Below are 13,785 nucleotides of genomic sequence, written 5' to 3'. Positions count from 1 at the left end.
TTCAGGTCCACCCACAGATACGGAAAAGTTGGGTGAGCTTGGGGCAGTTGCTCTATCTCAAGCCCAGCCTATTTTACAGGGTTATTGTTGTGGGGATGATGTAAGTTGTCTTGAAGTCCTGGAGAAAACATAGGATATAAATCTAACAATTAAAGCTGAATCTACAAGTGCACTGGATCAGAATTAGGATCTTGGATCCTTAACATAAGGGAGAGCTTTTCTTCTTTAAAATTACTGACTGGACTCACAGGCTTTTATATATTTATTTTAGATCATCATGCTCACCTTCTGAAAAGAATTCCAGAGTGGGGGGAATTTAAATTTTTAAACTGTAAATTTAATACAATGCAATAAATTGTAGAACTATATAAAGGGATCTATATAAAAAGACATGAGAAAAGTATAGAACATCCTCCTATGTAAAAATCTGTCTTTAAGATAAGAAGTTTCATATTCTTCATAGCCAACGGTATGTTCACTAACAGTATAACAACTACTCTCCCACTTCATCCTGTTGCCTGTATCAGATTTGCCTTGTGACACTGAAAAACGAGAAATCTAAATGTGGATCTCTTAATTTCTCTGCAGGAACAACTGCTGAAAAAGAGATGGGAGCCAGAGTAGGTGGAAGGATAATTGAGTTATGCTTGGCTTTCATACACCACCTTAACCTAATCTGAAATACAGTGGGGCAAAAAAGTATTTAGTCAGCCACCAATTGTGCAAGTTCTCCCACTTAAAAAGATGAGAGAGGCCTGTAATTTTCATCATAGGTATACCTCAACTATGAGAGACAAAATGGGGAAAAAAATCCAGAAAATCACATTGTCTGATCTTTAAAGAATTTATTTGCAAATCATGGTGGAAAATAAGTATTTGGTCAATATCAAAAGTTCATCTCAATACTTTGTTATATATCCTTTGTTGGCAATGACAGAGGTCAAACGTTTTCTGTAAGTCTTCACAAGGTTTTCACACACTGTTGCTGGTATTTTGGCCCATTCCTCCATGCAGATCTCCTCTAGAGCAGTGATGTTTTGGGGCTGTCGCTGGGCAACACAGACTTTCAACTCCCTCCAAAGGGGTTCCTTTCCATGGGGTTGAGATCTGGAGACTGGCTAGGTCACTCCAGGACCTTGAAATGCTTCTTACGAAGCCACTCCTTCATTGCCCTGGCGATGTGTTTGGGATCATTGTCATGCTGAAAGACCCAGCCATATTTCATCTTGAATGCCCTTGCTGATGGAAGGAGGTGTTCACTCAAAATCTCACAATACATGGCCCCATTCATTCTTTCCTCTACACGGATCAGTCATCCTGGTCCCTTTGCAGAAAAACAGCCCCAAAGCATGATGTTTCCACCCCCATGCTTCACAGCAGGTATGGTGTTCTTTGGATGCAACTCAGCATTCTCTCTCCTCCAAACACGACAAGTTGAGTTTAGACCAAAACATTCTACTTTGGTTTCATCTGACCATATGACATTCTCCCAATCCTCTTCTGGATCATCCAAATGCTCTCTAGCAAACTTCAGACTGGCCCAAACATGTACTGGTTTAAGCAGGGCAACACATCTGGCACTGCAGGATTTGAGTCCCTGGCGGCATAGTGTGTTACTTATGGTAGCCTTTGCTACTTTGGTCCCAGCTCTCTGCAGGTCATTCACTAGGTCCCCCCATGTGGTTCTGGGATTTTTGCTCACCATTCTTGTGATCATTTTGACCCCACAGGGTGAGATCTTGCGTGGAGCCCCAGATCAAGGGAGATTATCAGTGGTCTTGTATGTTTTCCATTTTCTAATTATTGCTCCCACAGTTGATTTCTTCACACCAAGCTGCTTGCCTATTGCAGATTCAGTCTTCCCAGCCTGGTGCAGGTCTACAATTTTGTTTCTGGTGTCCTTCATCAGCTCTTTGGTCTTGGCCATAGTGGAGCTTGGAGTGTGACTGTTTGAGGTTGTGGACAGGTGTCTTTTATACTGATAACAAGGTCAAACAGGTGCCATTACTACAGGTAACGAGTGGAGGACAGAGGAGCCTCTTAAAGAAGTAGTCACAGGTCTGTGAGAGCCAGACATCTTGCTTGTTTGTAGGTGACCAAATACTTATTTTCCACCATGATTTGCAAATAAATTCTTTAAAAATCAGACAATGTGATTTTCTGGATTTCCCCCCCCCATTTTGTCTCTCATAGTTGAGGTATACCTATGATGAAAATTACAGGCCTCTCTCATCTTTTTAAGTGGGAGAACTTGCACAATTGGTGGCTGACTAAATACTTTTTTGCCCCACTGTATATAGACAACAGGATCCAAGCCAGCCCCCACATTCTATTCTACTATCTCTGTATCCAGCCTGTATAGTTTATGGTGCAGTGTGTTGTGTGAATCAAATGAATGAGCTGAGTAGATTATTGTTGAATTAATCATGGGGGGAAAATGTTATGCAAAGAAAGCCAGAGGGTATGGGCATAAATCGCAATGAAATTGGAGGCAGATGCTTGGGTGCTGTAGCTAGAAATATAGTGGAGGGTTCTCCACCCCAAAGGATACATCTCTCAAAACATCTGAATATCTGTACAAAGTCCGTAATGTTTAAGAACTGGAGATACAAATGCCCAGAGGAAAAAGAAGAAAGAAAAAAACTGCGGAGGAGAACATACCTTCATATTTCTAGTACAAAGAAGAGTACACGTGTGAAAATAAATAAGCAATTCTGCACAGAAACACACAGGTTAAACCCAACATTTAAAAAAGAAAAAAGGAGGGATCGATTTCTTTTAAAGACCAAAAAGGACAAACATTTGTAGCGTCCACGGGTGCCTGAGGGACACCTCCTTTTAAACATAGCTTGGCCACAGACTGGCCGCTTCTCTCGCGAAGTGTATCCCTGATAAAATCCACCTGAGACTTTCCGGAGCCCCGGGGGCTCTCTCTTAGAAGAGGCGAAGCGGCGACGGCTCGGCTTGCCCGCTCCAGACGCACAGCCTCTCCTACCTGTGCGCACACGTTCCGCGCCGCGCCAAGGTCTCTGGTGACGCGACACGCCCCCGACCGCCCACCCCGTCCCCTCCCCCCTCCGGTTAACCCCTGAATCCTTCAGCCCCCGGTGCAAGAGGCAGCAGGCGATGGGCAGGCCCTGCCCAGCTCGCCCAGTCGTCCCCGCTTTCGCTTTTCCAATCAGGAGGGAAGAACAGGAGGCTGGGCGGGATTTCCTGCTGAGCGGTCCCAGGCGAGGGAGGCAGTCGGAGGGGAGCGGGGAGGGGGGGGGAAGGCGGCAGAGGCGGAGGCGAACTCTTCGGCAGAGTTCCCAGGCGCCTTCCAAGCTGACCGGACGAGTCACCTTGCGCGGGGGGCGACGCTGCCCTGAGGAAGCAGGAGAATGCGAAAGCGAGCAAGGGTGGCGCGGGGGGCGCTGCGCCAGGCTCTCCTCCGCTTAAGTTCTCAGGTTCCGTAGACTTTGCGCGCGGACCCTCGGCCCTCGCTGCTCCTTCCTTCCTTCCTCCTTCCCTCCCGCCTTCGCTCGCTCTCGGGTATAACTAGTCGTCTTCGGCGCTCGGCGGGACTGGGACGAGAGCAGGAGCCCTTGCGTGCGCCTCAGCGGGTGTCGTGGAAGGAGAGGGCAGCCCTTTCTCCTCGCGCGGGGAGGTAGCGGCGGGAGAAGGGAAAGCCGCCAGCCGGTGACAGGAACGCTCGCCTTCGCCGCAACTTTGCGCTGGGAACGCGGCGAGCCCCCGATCAGGTGAGTGGTGGGAAAGAGAAGAAAAATACTCGGGTTGGGGGCTGTAGGAGAGGAAAGGGAAGAATCAGCTCGAAGTCCTCAATGTTGCCGACCAAGATTTGTATCTCTCCCATCCCCACCCTCGGCGCCCCTTTATTTGCCTTATTTGGTCACTTCTGCGTAGCCGACTCTGGATTTAAAACTCTCGGATTTTGCTTTTTCCGAAAGCAAACTCCCTCCTTCGGTTCTGGGTGTTCAAGGTGTTTGGTCTGATGGCTGCTTGTTTGAATTTTTTAAAGACGAACTTTCAAAGAATTATATCCATCAGGCTGTATACCAACACGCTCTGATACGCTCTACAAAATCGCGCTGGTATATGAAGCTTCTTTTCCGAATAATTCCCTGGTTTGATTTCCCCCCCCTACTGCTCTGCTTCATCTCCTCTTGCATCCCCTTTCCCCAGATACTGTACCTCATCCACTTTTTTTGCAGCCTCCTTTGACCCACCTAGGTGTGCTGAACTACCACTCCCATTATCCCCAGTCCATAATTGGTCAAGTTGGCTGGGATTGATCAAGTTGCATTGCAGCACCCCCGGAGGGTCTAGATTGGTGAAACTGCTTTCAAGAAAGGAATAAATAATGTCTATCTTCAAAGCCTCATCTCTTTTTCTCAGAACTCTGAAGTTGTAGCATGCCTGAAAAGTGATACCACTGTTGTGATACAAAAGTTCCCCGAGTCCTACCGCGTAATCTTTGCTCTAGGCTTTGTTTTCCTGTGGAGGGAATGTTTGCCTCTTATCTTCCCCCTCCAGGGTTGGTATTTTTAATCATTGTTGTTCAGGATCTTTAGCCTACCGCTTACATAACTGAATCCCTAACCAGCTTTTACACTACATTTGAGGAAGGAATTTCAGATACTCAAGTTCAGCAGGTAGAGTCCTGAAGTGACATATTAGATTTCTCAAGCAAGAGGGATGTTTACCATCACTTTATACTCCAGAACACATTGATGGGGTGGAAGTTAACCTGTCTGTTGGCTACAATGACATGCCCAAGCCTGAAAAAGGTGCAAAAGTGTGTGCAGAGTTTAACCCTTTCTTTCTCCCAGAGAGAACACTGCCCTCTAAACCAGCACCATTCTGCTTCATTCATTGGTCTTTGTGGACAATGGAAAGTTCATATGATTGATTTAGTAAAAGGGCTCTCAGGCTGAGTAGCATCTTTTGTGCAGAAACAAACAATTTCAAGAAATGATTATTTTATTGTATTTTGATTATAAGAGGCCAGGGATAAGAACAGGAGGTACAAAGACTATTTCAGATATAACATCTACAGAAAATTTAATCATCAGTTGAAGAGAAAGTGCTCAGTCAAAAAAGCACTGTGCCAAATGGAACATCCCTTTGGGGGCCACTAGCAACTCTTGCCTGACTTTTAAAATGAAATGTGCCAGAGCTCATCAGTTGCAGCCCATGAGCCTGGAAATGGGTAGAACATGGCTGACCTGACTTGCTTAGCGGAGGGATTTATTCTGTTCATGCATCCTGAAGCCTTTTGCTATTAAGTTACGTATAGGAGGACTGATTACCAAAACAGATTCTGGTTTTGAGTAGTAACTCTAATTACTTCATTCTAAGAAGGTGCACAACCATTTTTTGGAGTCCATTTTGTTTATTATTTACAATAAATATATTTAACATCAGTGCTTTATTTGAAGTGCAGTTATGACTTATGACTATAGAACTTGAGTAAATGTGATCCTGTTCACAGAGTCTGAATTAATCCTATGGAGATAGCATTTTCAGATCACAACTCATAGTTCTGCTGAGATGGACTCCATAAGGTTGACTTTGAATCTTGCATGGGCAAATGCTTGCCATCTTGAACTGTCACTAGTTATAAGTTATAGTTCATCCAAGGATAAACTATAACTTGTTCCTATAATCACGTTGTTCCAGTAGATCCACCTTATCCATTATCTTCCTCTTCCCCTACTTCCCTCAACCTTGCCAAGCATGACAATGTTTTTCAATCCCCCTTCCGTTCACAGGACATTCTCAAAGTATCTGAGCTTCCTCATAGATCTAATTATGGTAACTCAAAATGGGCTGGGGAAGGGACAAAGCTCAGAATATGGTTTTTTTTTTTTAAACAAGCAAAGACATTCCTTGGCAACAAGAAGTTATTACTAGAGTTCCAGATTACTAAACCAGAATATTTGTGGGTTAATAATAAAAGGACAAGACTGATCTATTACCATGCTTGGCAGGGTCATTCTAAGCACATTCTTTGAACGGAGCTGTAATATTTCTTGTATATTATGGCTTTTCAATGTTCTAAGTCCATTTTTTTAAACAAATGAATAAGATGTTATGTTGCTGTAAAATGTTTGTCTATCTGTATGGCAACACAGTAACCCTAGACTGAATCCAATCGGGGGGGGGGTGTATGTGTGTTAATATTATATTTTTAAATAAAATTCCGAGAGGCCTTATCCACTTACTATTGATGGTCTGCAGTTGCAGCTGCTGCAGGAGATAAATATAAATGTGGGTGCTTTAAAGCCAGTAGCTAGCTATTCCCAAACAATGTTTTGTCAGGCCAACCAAATTGACTTAGATTCAAGGTTCTCCATTACTGATGCTTCAAGCTAGTCAGCCCAGTTCCCTTGTCCTCAGTTCATCTAAAACCTGTACTCTATGGAAATTCTCAGCTGCTTAAGTTTCATAGTTTTCAAGATCATCTTGATCCTGCTTACACTTATAGCCAGCAGCCAATCCATAGACCACTTGCTAGTTGCTTGTTAATGCTGACATGAAGGGTCCATAGTTCTCTTGGCCATAGGAGGCTGCATTTTACTGAACCTGCTAAATGTAATACTGGGTGGAAACTCTGCAGAGTTTCCAGCACATGATCTGCTACTTGTTATTTTCAGTTGGCGTTACCAGTGATTGAACTTGGTCACTTTTGCCTACATAGCACTCTGGATCCATCCCAAACCATTATAGTCACAGAGAGCTCTGCAGGTTAGATATCCAGTCTCTGAGAGTTCCAGTCCTGACCCTGGATCTTTTTATAATTGCACCCATTTCAACCCCCCTTCTCCATACATAGAGCATTGTACAGGTTCTCCTCACATAATTATGCAGTTGATCATTTTTGTCCAAGAATTTGCTTTATGAAAAAAAATTGCTATTATGCAACTTGTGCCAACATTGTCAATTTGCACCAAAGGCCTGGAAACATGCCAAGACTTCTTCTGTCAAAACCCCTTGAACATTTTCCCACCAAAACCCATTTCTGCCCCTTACATTTACCATTGTGTTTATTTTATTTACTTATTTATTTATTCATTAGATTTATAAGGCTGCCCATCTCAAACAATATGTTGTGTTGGCTGGTGTGGGTCTTCTGGGCTGTGTGGCCGTGTTTGGAAGTTTTGTTTCCTAACGTTTCACCAGCACCTGTGACCGGCATCTTCAGAGTGCAGGAGCACAGACAGGAGCAGTTCTCTCTGTGCCCAGGGTGATGTATGTTGTGTGGTTCTAGTCGTGCATCCTGCTTCCTACTTACCTCCATATCTCCAATAACTATTACTGTTACTATGGGTCAGAATGGCCCTCAATGTCTTGTCTAACCCCCTTACCCAAAAGGAAAAGGAAAAGGAACTCCCTAACACTAGAAACAAAGTTGGACATATTATGTCATGCCATAGCTGGTGAAGAATCCTCAGGACTAGAGGAGCTTTTAACCTGGGTTAATCTACTGTGTGCAACAGAATGAAGAATGTTAATAAAATTCATAGTCTTGCGAAGCATCCTACCTCTGTCTGCTATGATAACCATGCACATTAGAAATCCAGCTTTCACTGTACATAGAACATGAGACAAGGAAGAAAACACATTTGAATAATGTAGTGCTTAAGAATAAGGCTCTAAAAATGTGTGAGCACATGTCAATGCATTTGTGTTACAAAATTTGATACCATGCCCTACAACCCCCTTTTTTCCATTGGTTTTGTGTCTCACTTTATGTTAACTTGCTTTATGTGAAATTTTCAGGGAACCTATACTTGCTTTGAAAGATAGCAATGCAGATGATAAAGTAGCTACCAATATACAACTAGATCTTGTTTCACCTGGATGAGCAATTAATTCATCATCTTGACCATAGCTGAGTGGTTGCTGTGGAGATGGGCAATACTAACACCAGATAAAGAACACAGCTCATATACCAAAGCATCAGGTGTTTTTTGTCTTCAGGGTCAATAAATGATGCATGTGGTCTTTGGAGTATTTAAGATTTCAGGAAGGAGCACAAAATATCCAGTGTGTAAGCCAGCAACAGATTCTTATGAAATATGGTCATATTTTTCTCACACTAGAGGGGCTTGCTCTTGTCTCTTCAGATTGATTAAATCTGGGGCTGTTTTTTATGAATAAGCTAGTTAATTCCAGGCAGAAATTTCTAATCTGTATACTGTTAGTCTAATTTCCAATGCTAAAGATAATGTGACTTCACCCTACTGTATGTGGAGTTTTTGTGGCAGGGAAAGTCTGTTGCAACTGAAGATGTTTCATTTGTGTTTCTTGGCTGTTTACTGGATCTTTAATGAATCTTGGGCATAAGTCTGTAATTTCTGTTTTCTATTTTTGTAGCTAAATGTACATTCTCTCTTAACCAGTGTTTCTCAACCTTGGCAACTTTAAAACATGTGGACTTTAACTCCCAGAATTCCCCAGCCAGCCATGCTGGCTGGAGAATTCTGGGAGTTGAAGTCCACACGTCTTAAATTTGCTAAGGTTGAGAAACACCGCTCTTAATTAATTATACATACAAGTGAATCTTCACATTTATTCAGGAATGTGCCTTATAATGGCAAAGGTCAGCTGTCAGACAATTTCTGCATTGCACTATGACTCAGGATGGGCTTTGAGATAACACAACAATCTAAGAAACTCCTCTGTCATCTTAAATATTCTACATTTCAGTTGTGGGACAAGTGAATGTTTGCTCAAGCAGTAATCCTCATACTGGTCAACTGGCTTCTAAGTTTAAACCCTAGACAGAATCACATGTTTGTATAAACTGTTCCTCAGTTCTCCAATTCTCTTTTCTTTCTTTTTACTCCTTTCCTGAATGAAGAGTGGTTCCATGCAAAAGATATTGTGCAGGTAGCCCATCTAAACTTCTTAATGGATGGGTGTGGTTTAAAAAAAAAAGATGAAGCAGTGATGGGCAAACACAAGAGTGTTACGGAAGGAAAGTGGCATTTTCTGGACCCATATATAATTCCATGTTTTTGCAATGATGGCATTATAAATCTTGGTGTAGGAGTGCCCTGATCCCCAGTGGGCAAGAAGAATGATCCCACTGGAACATTCAGATTATTCTGTTGCATCTGAACTAGATCTGAAAGGGTAAATGCTGTGTCAATAAACGTTCTTCACCCTTCCCCAGCATGCTACTCTTCAAATAAGTTCGATTCCAATGACCTTGACTACTGTGAATTGTGGGAATTCTCCTCTGGACACCCTTATGCTGGTCTAAGAATGTTCCAGATGTGAAGAATCTCTCAAGGTGAATTGTAGAGATGCTGCTTTATCACTTCAGTATTTGCAGATGAGGCAAGACTTCTGCCTTTAATTTATGCATCTTGTAAGAAAACCAAGTTCAGAGCAAAGATTGTAAAGAAGTTAGGAGTTCATTAGAATTTTGAAGGAAGTGTAAGGTAGTGGAAAGGGGAGAGCTACTAATTCTAGAAAGGGTTAGTATTGTTGAGTTATTGCAGGACTTTTTTCCAGCTCAGTAAACTCTATGCCTCTCTGTTTGTTCCTCCCAGCGAGATGGTCTGGGAAAGGGACAAAGGAAGCAGGTTAAGTATACAGGGGCCTCAGGCGGTGACTGATTGGAAAGTTTCAATCAGAAGTCTGGGTTAAAACCATACGTGTGTCTTCTTGCTTCCCCGCCCCTTTTCTTACAGATTTTTAAAATTTTTTAAAAGAATATAAAAGATACGTAACATCAGGTACAGCCAGAGGAATATGAGCAAGTAAGCAACAAATCTGAAATATCTTAAAACTGATATATTCTGATACATCTTTAGAAGCTTATTCTATGAAATATTTCATATCCATTTGCTAGCCAAAATCTGTGTGTCCCTGTTAAGCTTTATGCTCAACAAAATGCTTGGTTAACACTGTTCAGTCGGTGCTTATGCGATGCCTAGATCCTGACTATCTTGCTGCCAGCTGTTGCCTTCCCATTCAGAAAATTTGCAAAATAGATGAAGACAAAATTTAGCCAATGCATTAATAGTCAAGAATGTCTTAGGGGGGTCCTGCATTCCTAGTTGTTATGTTTCCCACTCGAAGTCCTGGTTCAATATTCTCCTGTTCCATCCTTCCTGTTAATGCTTCTGGGTTTGGGGAATGGATTTCAAGAGCACCACCATGCCCTTGCTTCAAATATTTATTCCAAAGAAGCTGAGAGAAATAAGTTAAGCTCTGAAAATGGTGAGGGTCTATCCTTTTATTTCCTAAAATACTTAGTACCATGTTCCCATGCTAAAAAAAGGGGCAACCTCAAAACAAAAACAAATGAGTAAAATTCATGGTAAAAATACACTTGGACTGAGCATTGTCAGGATATTTTAAGATCCTTACTTTGATGGACTTACTATGCAGGAAGCTTTTGAAGCTTTTGGGGAATTATAAAAAAGGGAAAGGCAGAATAAAGTTTTTGAAGTTCTGAATGTGCTGATGAAAAAGCTCCTCTTCTAGCTCCAGCCACCCAGTGGCCCCATCTGATGAAAAGAATGAGGAGCAAGGCCAGTGGGCTGGACCTCAGTGAGTGAACAAGCAATGGATCACATTTGTATCCCACCCTACCAATTATTGGGCAGCAGTGTTTTTTCTTCACATTTTTAGATGTTTTCAATGACTGAATTTGCACAATACACTAGACAAAGCGGGGGGCAGGCAGTATGACAGGGTTCTTTTGAGGACGGTACACACACAAGCAGCACACAGACCAACTCCTGTTTTTCCCCCCTTGCTTTTTATTGCAAAAGCGATATATACAATAAAGTTTTTTCCTTTAGATACTTAAGGGGTGCCTATTATTTAAGCAAAACTGACTGCAAAGGGTTGTTTCCCTTTCACACGCTTATTAGTCAACTACTTTCAGTTTTACCTTTCTTGAGATTATTACAGTTCTTACCTTTGTTCAGTTCTCAGACCAACCACTGCTAATCTGTAGCAGGCTGGGTTTGGCCTTGGTTGTTTTCAAAACAACTGAATATGGGAAAGTAGATTTTCCCACCTCTCCGTATTCTGATGCTTCCTCTTGCAGGTGGCTCACAGAGCAATTGGTGCTGGACTAGATCAACCTGCCACTATAAACCTTAGAACAAGGAGGACTCCCCCCCTTCCTCCCCCCCCCCTTCCTTCTCCCTAGCCTTGTTTCCTTCCTTGTAGGTGGTATCTGCCACCACCGGGCTGTGCCTTGACTAGGAGATTTTCCTCTTCTGTCTCCTTGGTCCCACATCCCAGTTGTGGACCCCTCTCTGTTGGCTGGTGCTGGTTTGGTTCTGCTGCTGGGGTGAGTTCTAGTCTCTGCTCGAACTTTGTGGTCATTGGCAAGACTGCTGGCTTGGCTCTGCCCCAGCTGGGATGGTTCACTGCTGCCGCCCTTATTAGTTCCCAACTTGGACCTGAGCTGCCCACATGCCGGGCCAGATTGGTTTGCCACTGTGGTCTGGGCTGCTCATCTACTGTCACTCCTGGCAGGGCTTAAGGACTGGGCTTCCCCATTGCCCCTAGCTAGGAATTAATTTCTCCTACTGCCCTGGCTGGGTTTAGGATTACCATAGCTCCAGTTGGTGTTGAAGCTATCCTGGTGGACTGGCTGCTGTCCCAGCCAGCTTCTTTCTCTCCCTGACTGGGCCTGGAGAAAATTGCTGCCCTGACTGCAGTGAAAGGACCACCCAGCTGGGGTCTTCCTCTGTTCCTCTCTTTTTGATGGGGGAGGAAGGGGTCCCATTCACCTGGATGAGGCTTTATGCTCTTCGCTGCCCTGGCAATATCCTCTCACTGCTGCTAACACACGCTCCAGCTGCTGATGCTGTTGGCCAAACTTCCCATCGCTCTTCTAGGTGTTTTCCTAGCCTGACTCCAGCTGCCAACCTGCACATCACCAGCCAGTCTGCTGACTGAAGCCTGGTTACCATCGCTGGCACTCCCAATTAAAGATTCTCACCAGCAGCCAACCCACTTTTTTGTGTTGGCTAGACTGCCAGCCAAGCCTCCTAGTCTGTTGCCAACCTCCAGCAATTAAGTTGCCAGCTGAATTCACCAGGTCCACTGCTTTCACTCCTGAATACTGCTGTGTTGGCCAATCTGCCAGCCAAATTCTCCTTTCCATTGCTATTTGGTCTGGCCCATATGTCACTGGCCTCCTCTCTTCTGGGCATTGAGCTTTTTCCCTAGTTCTGGAACTCCCTACACAGCTTGAGTCCTTTGACCTCCTCAGTGCCCCTGGAGCACCCACCACTTCAAGAAGCAGAATCTTTGGCAGTCTTCCCCCTGTCCACCACTGCCATGTCCAGCCAGCCTATCTGCCTCCCTTCCTTCAAAGCCAGCTGACTCCCTCTTGTTCCACATGCACGATTAGGAACAGTAAGTGGATATGCATTTCAAGCCGTCCCATTTGAGATGAAGGGTCTAGGTGTTTGCAGTCAGCTAGCCCTCCAGCATATTGTGGGAATCAAGTTATTTGCCTCTGGGCTGAACCATGCCATCACGTTAAGCCATAATATGATTTTATTTGCTTGAGCATAGCCTATTCAGAGAAAACAGCAATTATGTCTTATTAAACTGGGTTTAGAATTAGCATGTTTTGTGCACCAAGCTAATGAGTTAGCAATCTGTAGAATAATAGTAATAGCAACAGGAACAACAACTACTTGTATGCCGCCTGACTCTCAACAACTCTGGGTGGCTCAAATAATGAATACGGGGATTGGATAAGTTGGGGGAAATTAGAACAAGTCTGCTGAAGACTTTGTCCTGTTCAAGGTTGAAACATACACAATAAATTATTGTGAGACCTATTCAATCTATATCAAAGGTGCCTGGCAGGTAATACCTAAGAAGATCTTATCTTGGGCCAGTGTGAACAAAAAAATATTCATAGAACCTGTTTTCAGTGCATGTGTTCAACCACAGAAGGTGCATAGCAATTGTATAGTGAGTGTTTTTAAATATGCAGAATGTTTTCTTTACTCTCACAGGTACTACAGTATATTCCTTAAATTCCTGAAAACAAACAAACGTGGAATTTCCGAACAAGTGTCAGTTCTACTTCCTTAACTTTTTACAGGCCAAGCTATGCATCATAGTAAGGGATTAATTTGGCAAATCTTGTGGGATTTTCATTTTCTGAGCATCTTGCTGCTGCTAGTCCTATTCCTCGGCCACTCTGAAACTCACTTTGACTGTGTCAGGCTAGGAATGATCATATCCCAGTTATATAGATGTGGATATGGGTGTGTTTTATATGTTGTTGTTTTTCTTAGTATTTGTCTTGTATGGTCTACTTGATTTTGCACTGTGCTTGCTTAGTTCTTACAGCAAAGTTATCAATGCATGAAGTGACAAGAGGTTTTGTTTACCAACCAGCTTGTTGCAGAGCCTGACACTGATTAGGACTGAGAGGGAATAACTGGCTCAAGGTCACCCAGAAGCTTTTGTGCCTAAGGGAGGACTAGAACCTAGGCCTCCTATTCCTAGTCTAGCACCTTAACCAATCACTGCACCACACTGGCTCTGTTTGTGTGTATAGATATACATACAGGTAGTCCTTGACTTTTAACCACAATTAGGACCAGAACTTTCATCGCTAAGTGATTGTTAAGTGAGTCGCACCCAGTTTTACAACCTTTTTTTTCCCACAGTTGTTAAGCAAATCACACAGAAGTTAAGCGGATCTAGCTTCCCCCACTGACTTTGCTCAGAAGCCCTTTGGGAAGGTCAAAAATGGTGATCACGTGATCCCAGAACTCT

The 13,785-nt window shown here is 43.4% G+C and overlaps 1 protein-coding gene across 4 annotated transcripts in view; it reads left to right on the top strand.

Annotated features, from left to right (window-relative positions):
• The first annotated feature begins 3,258 nt into the window (after positions 1 to 3,258).
• The window catches only part of CASKIN2 (CASK interacting protein 2), a 107,274-nt gene continuing 96,747 nt past the window's right edge, over positions 3,259 to 13,785 (top strand). For all 4 annotated transcript variants that reach the window (XM_088133325.1, XM_088133324.1, XM_088133323.1 and 1 more), the window contains exon 1: positions 3,259 to 3,740. The gene's annotated coding sequence lies outside the window, so the exon portion shown is untranslated. The remainder of the gene's footprint in view (positions 3,741 to 13,785) is intronic.

This window comes from Python bivittatus, unplaced genomic scaffold (genome assembly GCF_059951505.1).
Source record: "Python bivittatus isolate LINGU-HERP-01145 unplaced genomic scaffold, Pbiv_v1 ctg000080_np1212, whole genome shotgun sequence".
Taxonomy (NCBI): Eukaryota; Metazoa; Chordata; class Lepidosauria; order Squamata; family Pythonidae; genus Python; species Python bivittatus.
Note: the sequence above shows the minus strand (reverse complement) of the source record. Positions and strands in the feature narration are given on the sequence as shown.